Source organism: Rhinoraja longicauda, chromosome 3 (assembly GCF_053455715.1).
Source record: "Rhinoraja longicauda isolate Sanriku21f chromosome 3, sRhiLon1.1, whole genome shotgun sequence".
NCBI lineage: Eukaryota > Metazoa > Chordata > Chondrichthyes > Rajiformes > Arhynchobatidae > Rhinoraja > Rhinoraja longicauda.
Window position 1 is genome coordinate 67,087,865 of NC_135955.1, and position 12,920 is coordinate 67,100,784.

Consider the following 12,920-nt stretch of genomic DNA (forward strand, 5'->3'; position numbering starts at 1 on the left):
CAGGTGCTCTTCGTTGATTGCAGCTCGTCTATCAACCCCAAAATACCAAATAAAACTGTATCTAAACTCATGGACCTTGACGTTGGGACCTCCAGCTGCAACTGGCTTCTGGATTTCCTGACCAGCAAATCTCAGATGGATGGAATTGACCATAGGATATCCTCCACCTGACCCTCAACACTGGTGCCCCTCGAGATTGTGTGCTGAATCCTCTGCTCTGCTCCCTATATATCCATTAACTGTATGTCAAAAATACAGTTACTAACTTAATCTTTCAATTTGCTAATGATACCATTGTTATTGGCTGGATCAACAATAGACAATAGACAATAGGTGCAGGAGTAGGCCATTCAGCCCTTCGAGCCAGCACCGCCATTCAATGCGATCATGGCTGATCACTCTCAATCAGTACCCCGTTCCTGCCTTCTCCCCATACCCCCTCACTCCGCTATCTTTAAGAGCTCTATCCAGCTCTCTCTTGAAAGCATCCAACGAACTGGCCTCCACTGCCTTCTGAGGCAGAGAATTCCACACCTTCACCACTCTCTGACTGAAAAAGTTCTTCCTCATCTCCGTTCTAAATGGCCTACCCCTTATTCTTAAACTGTGGCCCCTTGTTCTGGACTCCCCCAACATTGGGAACATGTTATCTGCCTCTAATGTGTCCAATCCCCTAATTATCTTATATGTTTCAATAAGATCCCCCCTCATCCTTCTAAATTCCAGTGTATACAATCCCAATCGCTCCAGCCTTTCAACATACGACAATCCTGACATTCCGGGAATTAACCTAGTGAACCTACGCTGCACGCCCTCCATAGCAAGAATATCCTTCCTCAAATTTGGAGACCAAAACTGCACACAGTACTCCAGGTGCGGTCTCACCAGGGCCCGGTACAACTGTAGAAGGACCTCTTTGCTCCTATACTCAACTCCTCTTGTTACGAAGGCCAACATTCCATTGGCTTTCTTCACTGCCTGCTGTACCTGCATGCTTCCTTTCATTGACTGATGCACTAGGACACCCAGATCTCGTTGAACTCCCCCTCCTCCTAACTTGACACCATTCAGATAATAATCTGCCTTTCTATTCTTACTTCCAAAGTGAATAACCTCACACTTATCTACATTAAACTGCATCTGCCATGTATCCGCCCACTCACACAACCTGTCCAAGTCACCCTGCAGCCTTATTGCATCTTCCTCACAATTCACACTACCCCCCAACTTAGTATCATCTGCAAATTTGCTAATGGTACTTTTAATCCCTTCGTCTAAGTCATTAATGTATATCGTAAATAGCTGGGGTCCCAGCACCGAACCTTGCGGTACCCCACTGGTCACTGCCTGCCATTCCGAAAGGGACCCATTTATCCCCACTCTTTGCTTTCTGTCTGTCAACCAATTTTCTATCCATGTCAGTACCCTACCCCCAATACCATGTGCCCTAATTTTGCCCACTAATCTCCTATGTGGGACCTTGTCGAAGGCTTTCTGAAAGTCGAGGTACACCACATCCACTGACTCTCCCTTGTCAATTTTCCTAGTTACATCCTCAAAAAATTCCAGTAGATTTGTCAAGCATGATTTCCCCTTCGTAAATCCATGCTGACTCGGAATGATCCCGTTACTGCTATCCAAATGCTCAGCAATTTCGTCTTTTATAATTGACTCCAGCATCTTCCCCACCACTGATGTCAGACTAACTGGTCTATAATTACCCGTGTTCTCTCTCCCTCCTTTCTTAAAAAGTGGGATAACATTTGCTATCCTCCAATCCACAGGAACTGATCCTGAATCTATAGAACATTGAAAAATGATCTCCAATGCTTCCACTATTTCTAGAGCCACCTCCTTAAGTACTCTGGGATGCAGACCATCAGGCCCTGGGGATTTATCAGCCTTCAGTCCCATCAGTCTACCCAAAACCATTTCCTGCCTAATGTGGATTTCCTTCAGTTCCTCCATCACCCTAGGTTCTCCGGCCCCTAGAACATTTGGGAGATTGTGTGTATCTTCCTCAGTGAAGACAGATCCAAAGTAACGGTTTAACTCGTCTGCCATTTCTTTGTTCCCCATAATAAATTCCCCTGCTTCTGTCTTCAAGGGACCCACATTTGCCTTGACTATTTTTTTCCTCTTCACGTACCTAAAAAAACTTTTGCTATCCTCCTTTATATTATTGGCTAGTTTACCCTCGTACCTCATCTTTTCTCCCCGTATTGCCTTTTTAGTTAACTTTTGTTGCTCTTTAAAAGAGTCCCAATCCTCTGTCTTCCCACTCTTCTTTGCTATGTTATACTTCCTCTCCTTAATTTTTAAGCTGTCCTTGACTTCCCTTGTCAGCCACAGGTGTCTCTTACTCCCCTTAGAGTCTTTCCACCTCTTTGGAATAAATTGATCCTGCAACCTCTGCATTATTCCCAGGAATACCTGCCATTGCTGTTCTACCGTCTTCCCTGCTAGGGCCTCCTTCCAGTCAATTTTGGCCAGCTCCCGCCTCATGCCTCTGTAATCCCCTTTGCTATACTGTAATACCGACACTTCCGATTTTCCCTTCTGCCTTTCCATTTGCAGAGTAAAACTTATCATGTTGTGATCACTGCCTCCTAATGGCTCTTTTACCTCTAGTCCCCTTATCAGATCAGGATCATTACACAACACTAAATCCAGAATTGCCTTCTCCCTGGTAGGCTCCAGTACAAGCTGTTCTAAGAATCCATCTCGAAGGCACTCTACAAACTCTCTTTCCTGGGGTCCATTTCCAACCTGATTTTCCCAGTCTACCTGCATGTTGAAATCTCCCATAACCACCGTAGCATTACATTTTTGACACGCCAATTTTATCTCCTGATTCAACTTGCACCCTATGTCGAGGCTACTGTTTGGGGGCCTATAGATAACTCCCATTAGGGTCTTTTTACCCTTACAATTTCTCATTTCTATCCATACTGATTCAACATCTCCTGATTCTATGTCACCCCTTGCAAGGGAATGAATATCATTCCTTACCATCAGAGCAACCCCACCCCCTCTGCCCACCTGTCTGTCTTTTCTATACGTTGTGTACCCCTGAATATTCAGTTCCCAGCCCTGGTCCTCTTGTAGCCATGTCTCAGTGATCCCTACAACATCATACTTGCCCATGACTAACTGAGCCTCAAGCTCATCCACTTTATTTTTTATACTACGCGCATTTAAGTACAACACTTTAACTTCTGTATTTACCTCCCCTCTCACATCGGTCATAATTGGCCCTGCCCTTAATTTCTTTTCCCCTCTAGAACTTCTGTTCCCATTCTTCCGAGAGTCTTTTGCAATATCTCCTGTATTCCCTTTTACCTCATCTTCATATTCACAATTTGTTAACCCCTCCCCCCCACTACTTAGTTTAAAGCCACAGGTGTCACACTAGCAAACCTGCCTGCCAGAATGTTTGTCCCCCTGCTGTTAAGATGCAACCTGTCCCTTTTGTACAAGTCACCCCTAGCCCAGAAGAGATCCCAGTGGTCCAGAAATCTAAATCCCTGCTCTCTGCACCAGTCCCTCAGCCATAAATTCATACCCTCTATCTCTCTGTTCCTGGCCTCACCAGCACGAGGTACTGGTAGCAGTCCAGAGATAACCACCTTCGACGTCCTACTTCTCAGTGTTTTTCCCAACTCTCTAAACTCCCGCTGTAGCACCTCCTTCCTCTTCCGCCCGACGTCATTCGTGCCCACGTGCACAACGACTTCAGGTTGATCGCCTTCCCTCACTAGGATTTTCTGAAGCCGGTCTGTGATGTGCTGAACCCTGGCACCAGGGAGGCAACAGACCATCCTCAAGTCCCTCCTGCTGCCACAGAATCTTCTGTCCGTCCCTCGGACTATGGAGTCACCGACCACTACGGCTCTTCCAGACTTCGGTCTCCCCTGTCGAGTATCCTTGCCAACAGGTCCGCCACTCGGACTGGAAACGTCTTCTGCCCCGACAGTTCCCAAGAAGGTATACCTATTTGCAATAGGCACAGCCACTGGGGTCTCCTGTAGTCCTCGTCCACTCCCCCCCTGAAACAGTTTCCCACCTTCGCTCGACCTGGACCCTTGGCGTGACAGCCTCACAATAGGTCCTGTCGAGGAAACTCTCGCATTCCCGGATGGCCCTGAGGTCATCCAACTGCCTCTCCAACTCCACCACACGTCCCTTCAGGAGCTGCACCTGGACACAGTTCTTGCAGGTGTAGCTCCCAGATGCTCCAGCGACGTCCCTGTCTTCCCACATCCTGCAGGAAACACACTGCACCAACTTTTCCGCCATCACCTTGTGCCTATAACCAGTTCTGGCGTAAAACAATTGTATCCTCCTCACCTCAGCCTCCTCGCCGAAGACTCGCAGCCGAAGACTCGCAGCCGAAGACTCGCAGCCAAAGATTCGCACTTCCCTCACTGAGCTGCACCTGAACAGGGCTGCACCCTTTTGCAAGTCTTGCTTATATCACCAATTAAATTGCCTGATTGTCCAATTTACCTGACTTCTCACTTAAATTAGCACTTACTTTTCTTCTCAGCCAACGGGCGTCCTTGCTCTGCTCCCGGACTTTTCAAATTGACTACTAGCTTCCTCTTGGCGCTCTTTTTAAACTGCCTGTTCAACTGTAATTAGCACTTACTTTTCTGCTCAGCCAACGGGCGTCCTTGCTCTGCTCCCGGACTTTTCAAATTGACTACTAGCTTCTTCTTGGCGCTCTTTTTAAACTGCCTGTTCAACTGTAATTAGCACTTACTTTTCTGCTCAGCCAACGGGCGTCCTTGCTCTGCTCCAGGACATGATGTGTATAGTGCAGGAAAGAGATTGTGAACCTTATGTCATGGCGGCAGAACAACAACCTGTTCCTGAACATCAGCAAGGCGAAAGAGTTGGTTGTTGACCAAAGGAAGTGGAAGGGTAAACACAATCCTGTCTTCGTTAATGGAGCTGCTGTAGAGATGGCTGACAGCTTCAAGTTCCTCATTATCCATATCACCAGCAACCTAACCTGGCCCCTTCACCCCAATGCTGTGATCAAGGAAGTGCTTCAGGATAATTATTTTCTTAGGCATCTGAGAAAACTCGGCAAGCCCGCCAGGATTCTCTCAGACTGCCACAGATGCATTATAGAAAGGATTCTGCTGGGATGCATCTCAGCCTAATATGGCAACTGCTCTGTTCTAGACTGCCTGAATCTACAAAGAGTGAACACTTTTTGTGGTCTATCGGAGGCTTGTCACTTCCCGACATCCAGTCCATCTTCATGATGGATCGCATCAGGAAGACTTGAAGTATCGGCATGGATGCCTGCCACCCTGATCATTCCCTTTTCTCTCTTCTACCTTCTGGGAGAAGATGCAGGAGCTTGAAAGCCCCAACATCCAGACTTAAGAATAGCTTCTTCTCCAGAATCTGATGCGATCAGATTCATGAACCAACCATTTCTTTCACATCCCTTTCCCAGAGGTGCTGCCAGGCACTATCTTTTAACGCTACTTTGTTTGGTTATTGCACGATTATACTATACATTTTTTTTGCACTACTTCCAATTTCACTGCAATCTTTTCTCCCCATTCTGTTATTTTTCTTTTGTCATTGTATTCAGTGCCATATCTATCATTACTATGCATTCTGTTTACTCTATTAGTTTCATGCGAATGAGGAATTTCATTGCACCCTGGTGTATGACTATAAATTAATCTGACTCTGAATTTAAATCTTGGCCTGCGGAATCCATAATGGGAGCAGAGGCACAATAAAGCACCTTCTACCAATGTGTTGCATAACACTCAGATTACCCATCCTTAAAGACACAAACCCCAAGGTGGCCAAACTCCAGCCAGAAATTATGCTGCCATGGATGAGGGAAGCTGTGGGGGAGAATGTCTTCATAGTCTTCATAGTTCTGCATTTCTGTAGCTCCTCTCCAAGGTTGAACAAAATTGCCAGACTGACAGGACATGTATACAGCCCAATGCTCTATTATCTACAGGAGTGTATGGTGGTAGAATTGCTGCCTTACAGTGCTTGCAGCGCTGGAGACCTGCGTTTGATCTCGACTACGGGTGCTGTCTGTACAGAGTTTGTACGTTCTCCCCATGACCACGTGGGTTTTCTCCGAGATCTTCGGTCTCCTCCCACACTCCAAAGACATACAGGTTTGTAGGTTAATTGGCTTGCCATAAATCTAAATTGTCCCTAGTGTGTGTAGGATAGTGTTAACGTGTGGGGATCGCTGGTCGGTGCTGACTCGGTTGGCCGAAGGGCCGGTTTCGGCGCTGTATCACTGAACTTTATAAACTAAACTAAACGAGTATCACTACTATTGTCTATTTTTTTGTTTGTTTCTTTTTTTAAATATATATACTGAACTCTTTTTGTTGCTTATTATGTGTTTTCCAGTGCGAAATGTTTATAAACATAGCACAAAAAGTAAGGAAATTTGTGTTTGGTAGATTATTTCTTTGTTGTAACAATGCTTCTTGGCAATAAATCTTATACCGTTGGAAAGCCTGTTTATTTCCCTTTTAAATGGTGCCACATTTGTAAGGAACATGCATTTGTGGGATGAGCAGCAGAGCTGAGTATGTGGGTTGCGCCCATGAAAAATCTGCCAAATCTTCTCTGCCAATGCCAAACAGCTTATTCTGCCATTGACTCTTGTTCGGTGTTGTTTGGTGGATTGGATGATTGAAGTCTGAAGAAACAAGACATATTGGTAATTTAACAATTTATTCATTTAATAAACAGAAGCCTCAGTAGCGTGTGGAAGAACCATACACAGCCACAACAGCCTGGCACCTCCTCCTCATGCTGGTCACCAGCCTGGTCACACACTGTTGTGGGATGGCATCCCATTCTTCAACCAGCATTTGTCGCAAGTCAGCCAACGTGGTTGTGTTGGTCACTCTGGCACGAACAGCACGCCCAAGCTGATCCCACAAGTGTTCAATGGGGTTGAGGTCAGGACTGCTGGCAGACCATTCCATCCTCTCCACTCCCAAATTCTGGAGGTAGTCTCTGAGAAACCCTGCTCTGTGGGGGCGAGTATTGTCATCTTGGAGGATAGAGTTCGGTCCCAGACTGTGGAGATATGGGATTGCCACTGGTTGCAGAATCTCATCTCGATATCTCTCTGCATTGAGATTGTCTCCAATGATGACAAGCCTTGTTTTTCCAGTGAGGGAGATGCCGCCCCACACCATCACACTGCCTCCACCAAAAGATGTTACTCTATCGGTGCAGCAATCAGCATAGCGTTCTCCGCGTCTTCTCCACACTTTGACCCTATGATCCAACTGCCGTAGGCAGAATCTGGACTCATCACTGAACATAACGTTCCTCCACATGTTCAGGTTCCAGTGCACGTGTTGCCGACACCAGCGCAAACGGGCCTGATGGTGAAGGGCAGTCATGGCAGGCCTCCTGGCAGCCCTATGAGACCGGAGATCGGCTGCGTGCAGTCTGTTCCGAATTGTCTGGGCAGAGAGCCGTCGGCCATATCGTCCTGCAAACCTTGACTGCAAATCTGTAGAAGACAGCCTACGGTTCCTAAGTGCTGACAGGGTGAGCAAAAACGGTCTTCTTCGGGTGTCGTCTTCTTGGGACGCCCACTTCGCGGCCTGTTTTTGACATCCACCGTTATATGGAACTTGGCCTTCACTTTGGAGCTCACTTCAAATAATGCCGCAACTTGGTTTTGCGGAACACCAGCTTGAAGTTGCCCTATCGCACGGGCCCTATCCAGATCAGTCAAACGTGGCATGCCGATTCTTGGAGCAGACACCTACTGACCACTGTAGCAGGGCCCATGCTCACAGATGCTGCCAATCAGGTGCCAATCAGGCACCTGGTTGTCAGCACCTGGGGGTACCAGAAGCTCAAAACAAGAGTCAATAGCAACAGCAGAATAAGCTGTTTGGCATTGGCAGAGAAGATTTGGCAAATTTTTCATGGGCGCAACCCATATACTCAGCTCTGCTGCTCATCCCACAAATGCATGTTCCTTACAAATGTGGCACCATTTAAAAGGGAAATAAACAGGCTTTCCAACGGTATAAGATTTATTGCCAAGAAGCATTGTTACAACAAAGAAATAATCAACCAAACACAAATTTCCTTACTTTTTGTGCTATGTTTATATCTATTGTGCTGCTACAAGCAAGAATTTAATTGTTCCGTTTCAGGACATATGACAATAAAACACTTTTGACTCTTGAACAAAACATTAAATCATTTTTGTCATTCATTCCATTCTCTGTAAAGCCCTTGCTGCTGTTTGCAGCAGACTGAATATCTTGGATTCTGTTTGAACAGTCTTCCGCGAGTTTTACAAATGTCTTGCGAAGTGTCCTAAAGTTAGCAGATTGTCACTTAAAATAGCACCTAATGTTTTTTCTATTTTAGTCACTGTTCAATGGCACTAGTTTACTGGACCTGGGAGCTGCAAAGGTGGAAAGGTGCACATTCGATGGCGGCATTCGCCGTGTGCTGATGCAGGAAAATGTCAGGAGGCTAATGTAGATCAAGCTTTGTGTTTGGCATGACCTCATATAGAAATAACCATGCTACAAACAGCACTGCAAATTCCAATTTCTAAGCAAAACTATCCACAATTTTCTGCATAATTATTTTCTCCTATCTTGTTTGTAGTTTGGCCCCTTGTGGGCATGAATGAGGCATTGCAATTAACCCATGTGGATTTTTTTAATGCAGAAATAAAAATGTTATGCATTAGTAATGAAGTCATCAGATTGCAGTTTTAAGCCCACAGTTCCTGACAGCCAAAGGTGGGCTTATTCCAGAGTGAAAGAAGATGAAATGCCACCAAGTGGGAATGTAACGCTTTTGGATTAGAATATGATTGATATTTTATAAAACTTTCTCTGCATCATTTATTCCAAACAAGGTGACTACAACATATACCTAATGGTTCAGCCTGTGCATAAGTGCATGGCAAGGAACAAAAAGATCCTTAGATGTTCCATATGGCTGCCCTTCATCTCGGCTCTTGGTACAGTCTTCTGCTTGAAACCCAGACCCCCAGAGCCTAGAGTGTGGAGTGATGTGAACTCACTATATCCAGCTCTTGATCCAATCCTATGAAAGGTTGTAGACACAAGGGATTACAGATGCTGATTTACAACAAAAAAAAACAGAGAGTGCTGGAGAAACTCAATGGGTCAGACAGCGTCTCTGGGGGACATGGACAGGTAATATTTCAGGTCAGGACTCTTCTTCAGATTGGTTGTAATTGGACGGAGGAAGCTGGAAGAGAGACTGGGGCATGCCAAAGTCTGGAAAGTGATAGGTGGATACAGGTGAGGGTGGTTTGATTGGCAAATGTATGGACAAAGGCCAAAGGTGAAAAGACAAAAAGGAGAGGAGAGGTGTGAAAAGTGGGCCAGAGGAAGGAAGGACGGGTAAAGAGGGAAGGGAAAAGGGCAGGATTGTGCGAGAAATGAGTGTGCATGTCGATAGGGTACTGGGAAGGTTGGGAGTGTGTGTTACATTTTAGTTACTAAAATTGGAGAATGTAATGCTCAGACTAAGGGGTTGTAAGCTACTTAAGCAGAATATGATAGAATCACTTGGTAAATTTTGAGTTATTCCAGAAAGTAAGTAAGGAATGCATCACCATTGCATCCATGTCAGCGGTGCATAGACTGATGTCATCTTCTGGGCAAAACTCCTTTTGAAGCATTGAAGGGGAATATTGACCAATTTTGTCCAGAGAGCACTCCCCTCAAAGGTCTCAGTTTACATAATCGGTACATCCCAACAAAATATTGTTGATCCTACTGGATTTGCTGCTGTGGTACAAGATCGCCCCATGGTTGCTGACCATCCTGAATGGAATATTGGGCAATATGTAATTGCAGCTTTTGCTTGAGTGAAGTTTAAAGCGGCCAGGTTACTATGTACACTAATTCTACATCCAGTAGTCAACACGAAAGGGTTTCAACACGAAACGTCACCTATTAATTTTCTCCAGAGATGTTGCCTGACTCACTGAGTTACTCCTGCATTTTGTGTTTATCTTCGGTGTAACCTAACATCTGCAGTTCCTTCCTACACATCCAGTAATCTGCACTACCACTTCAGGAAGGATAATCAGCAAGGAAGAGGCAGAGTCTGAGGTAAAGTAACCACACTGGTGAAAGATAATAGTGCTAGGTTTTGCTGGGTATCATCATATATCATATCATATATATACAGCCGGAAACAGGCCCTTTCGGCCCACCAAGTCCGTGCCGCCCAGCGATCCCCGTACACTAACACTATCCTACACCCACTAGGGACAATTTTTTACATCTACCCAGCCAATTAACCTACATACCTGTACGTCTTTGGAGTGTGGGAGGAAACCGAAGATCTCGGAGAAAACCCACGCAAGTCACGGGGAGAACGTACAAACTCCTTACAGTGCAGCACCTGTAGTCAGGATCGAACCTGAGTCTCCGGCGCTGCATTCGCTGTAAAGCAGCAACTCTACCGCTGCGCTACCGTGTCCACAATGTGGTGCCCAACTGAGCATCAACAACAGACATTATTAATACAATGTCCAGTTAGGTGACATTTTACTGGTTTTATTCATTTTCATTTCAAGTGCAGCCAAAGTATCATTGAAAGTCAAAATTCCTCCCAGTTGTTATGATGTCACATCGTTTGTAGCAAAGTAGATAATTATTTCAAGCTGACGGTTCTTTTGTATTAATTAGTACCTGTTGTTGAAACCCAGTGGAAATTGTTTCAGTGTCTAGATTAGGCCATGTCCAAGATAGCAAAGAGCAAAGTTAAGTTTAGGGTTTAAATAAAGAATTACATTGTATTATGAAGTAAACAATCCTGGTGTAAAAATGAAACAGTGATGAATTTTCAAGTAAATTAACAGAAAGATTTATGAGTACAATGAATAACTGATGTTAACATGTTTGTAACTTGAGAAGGGGTTCTCAAATTTTTGATCTAGCTTTCAGGCATAACCTTGCAGCTGAATCATAACCCTCTGTAGAAAACACCTGGGAAGTGATCATAAAATAATTGGATTTATCCTCTTTAGTTGAGCCAATCTCTAAACTAAACTAAACAAAGCCTGTTGACAATTTAATATCAGTAGCTTATTTCAGGTGTGCTCAATAAATTGGCTAAAGGTCGAGGGGAAAAAAAGTTGATTGGATGATCCTAATGGGAAATGTAACAGTCACTGAAAATACATTTGTGCTGTTAAATAGAATTTACATGTTTTACAAGAGGTTAAAGAACATCGTCAAGCCTACATCAAAATAGTTCTCTGGTAATAGCTGAAACAGGAATATGTCTGCAGATTAAAGAGAAATAATTCATAGGTAAGTACTAATAAATGTTATGCACAATTGGGGTAATAGAGCAGTGAAGTGATTTGTAGGGAAGGTTATCATTGATAATTATGATAGTAATAGCAAAGATTTTTTTGTTAACAAGAAAAATGAGGAAAATTAAGAGCAAATTTAACTGCACAGCTGACCCATTCAATAATTAGTCTAACGGTGGATAATGCCTAAAAAACAGAAAAGTTGTAATAAAACATGATTGAAAGTAGATCAGACTCTGCATATGGATGGCCCCCAATAGCTAAGGGTGTATGGTTTGAAAGGCATTTCCCTGTTATCATTATGCTGGATTCTGAATTTATTCAAGATTGAAAAAAATGGTGCTGATTTTTCAAAAATGATGACAAGTAAGATGCTTTGAACTTGGTCCAATGAACTTGCTGTTGATAATATATGAAGTGCTTGAAGGCTTTATAATATTTGTTCTATCACCACCTGCATGGCGTAGATATTATCACACAATCGCTGGAAAGGAGGCAGGTCCAGCTAATCTGTTAAACATTTTTTTAAAGGAAGTTGTACGAATAAGGAATTCCAGTTGATATTATCTGCTTGGATTACAAAACAGTCTTTGATGTACTATGTCAAAGATTTACCATGTTAAAGGAAATATTATAATTTTAGCAGAGAGGGTGTTGGAAGAAAGTTGTGATTTAAAAGTTTGAGATTTAAAAAAAATAATGTTTAATGATTGCAGTTATCAATATTTATTTATTTTTGTGATAGGAGAATTTCCCTGGCATGTTTAGAGGAGCTGCCTCCAAATTGGGTTCACAGGAGGTCTTAGCCTATTTCTGACCTTAATCCCTAAAGACTGGCATTCATCAGTGTCAAAGAAGATTGACTGTCGATCATTTCTGACAGTGAATCTAGCCTTGAATGACCTCCATGTTCAAAGGAAAAATGGGAACAGATGAGAATTAGTCAATTAGCCATGAAAGAAAGGGAAGGGAATCTAAAGTGTTTCTTTCTCATGACTGGTTATCTTGGCGTTAAAATCATTGAACACATTAATTTGTGGATTCCATGATTGAAATCATTGGAATAAGCAAAAATGTTTGCTGTGTCAATTTTGCTTAATATTTTGTCCTATTGTGAAATTAATTTTGAGCTACCATTTGTGATTGTAGGAAGTGGTAGAATAGGAAGTATGGATTGATGTATGGCAAATAATAACTTATCAGTAATTAATTTTACATTTGATGAAGCAATTTGAACTTTTAAACCTTCAGATCGTTTCTGAATTTGTTGCCCCAAAGATCTAACCTAGTCTTGTTGGGTAACAATATGTTCCATTCATAAGAGTGTTATTATTTAACTCCTGTTTTCATAGTTATAGTTTTTCCAAGTAATTATTTTTGGAGGGCTTTTCATTATTATTGTAACTTGGTCATTTCATTCGAATACCTGCAATTAAAAACATCTTGATTGGTGATGGTTACCTCTTGGACATTATTTCAGCTGGATTCCTGTGAAATGAGACTTTAAAAAAATATATACATATAATTCTACCTCGAGTTATAAAAGAATATAAGCTTT